Source organism: Solenopsis invicta, chromosome 11 (assembly GCF_016802725.1).
Source record: "Solenopsis invicta isolate M01_SB chromosome 11, UNIL_Sinv_3.0, whole genome shotgun sequence".
NCBI classification, from domain to species: domain Eukaryota; kingdom Metazoa; phylum Arthropoda; class Insecta; order Hymenoptera; family Formicidae; genus Solenopsis; species Solenopsis invicta.
In genome coordinates this window covers 240817-242779 of record NC_052674.1, presented here as the reverse complement: position 1 = coordinate 242779, position 1963 = coordinate 240817, and positions in this window count along the sequence as shown.

Below are 1963 nucleotides of genomic sequence, written 5' to 3'. Positions count from 1 at the left end.
TTTTGAACATATATCCCGACATTTGTTGTATTATATGACAAAATCTTGCATAAAAATTATAATTTGGATTATGTAGGTATATTTACAAAAACACATGTAAAAGTATTATTTTTTTATAAAATTTTAATTAAACTGCACAATTAATTTTGAAACAGTGTATTAACGGCAAAAGTATAACGATATGGCGAATCTTAATGATATATTTACAAAATAAAAAAGAAATTACTTAATAATAGAGAAAAATATTTTAGCTACATTATGTATGAAGCATTATATATAAAACATTTAGAAATATAATTAATTAATATTTTACGTTCACCAAAATGCATATTCTGAAAATATTACATATTCAGTATAATATTTTAAATAAAAAGAATCAAACGGTTTTTGAAACAATTATAAAATATTTATACCTCAAACTGAGATTTGTCTAATTTTTTATAAATATTATTTAGAAATTTTATTTCGACAAAACTGTTGCGTTATGAAGTATCATTTTAACGCAATTATCACAAAATTTTGGTTAATTCGTGATGCCATTAATTCATTATTGCGTAATATTTGTACAATGTGCTTATCGGAGTATATTTAAAGATATCGAAAATAAAGTACGCCTATGAAGCGGAAACGCACGTGTACGTCTCTAGGCACACCGGAGGCGGTACTCAGCCTTCGGGATAAGTTCGTTAGGGACTACCCGCCGCTGTCTTCTTCTCCAAGACACTCCCGAAGGACGGAGGGTCCTTCGTAACTTCGCAAGACCTCGGCCCCGGACTCCGCGCTTCTCTTCTCGACCGTCTGTCGTCTAATTTCCAGCGCTTCGACGGCCGTTTAATTTCGAAAATTTACGAGCCCTTCGCTTCTTCTTCGTTGCGCGTGAAGGACGCGGTGTGGAGTAATGGGGTATAATTAATGCGATCTTCAACGTGTCAGGCATATAGATGTTAATTTCGATTTGTTAATCACTATATTAACCATGACTGGTGTTCGTCTACTTGTTGTTGTTTATGCTCATGTCAGGCTCATTTTATGTGCAAAAACCTGAATCTTATACTCTGTAAAAAATTTTTGTGTAAAATTACAGTTATTATAACGGATAATTTTGAGACCCACCATAATGGTTGTTCAATTTTAACACGTTTGTAAGTTTGCAATATACAAGGGTAAAATTAATTTTTTAATTAATAATTAAGCAGATTCCAAAAGTAAATTTTCAATATGTATATGAAAAATTATAGAAATAGCAATGTAACAATACTTTTTTGCAATTGTATTATTATACATTTATTATCTATCAATATTATCTATGATGCATGTAAACTATAAAATATTTACAACCCACACACGGATACTAACAATAAGTGACAGAATTTAATAAGAAAAGAAGCAAATTTACATTTTTTTATGGAATTAGATAATTTTTATAAAATTACATGATTTTTTATATTTACAGGATTAATCAAGTAATTTTTATTATTTATGTAAATTTACTGAATTTTTTACGGTGTACTTTCTACACTTCTTTATTCTAACAAATTTTTAACTCCTTAAGGTCTTTAATGTGATAAATCGATGGTCTGAAGCATATATTGTGTGTGTGTTTTTGATCGTGTATAGATTTGTGTTATCTTGTAGAGAATTTATTTTTCCTTTCAATTTTAATGACAGAATACATTTGAATCGAACATTTAAATGAAGTAAACCTTCAGTGACACCAACCGTATCTTTTTCTAAGATCTAAATTTAAAAGTAAATCCGGTTAGGTGGAATTTGACTCATTAGCATCTCATTTATCTTAACCGTAAACGAATTAATTTCCCTTATATATACACTTTCGTCCCAGCGAAACGAAAGCGTATATCTATTTTTTTGTCTTTCTTCTATGACGGGTAAGCCAAACGAATTAATTTAGGTGCGCTCGAAGGAAAATTTAGCTCTCGATCGACACGCGATGGCATCGATC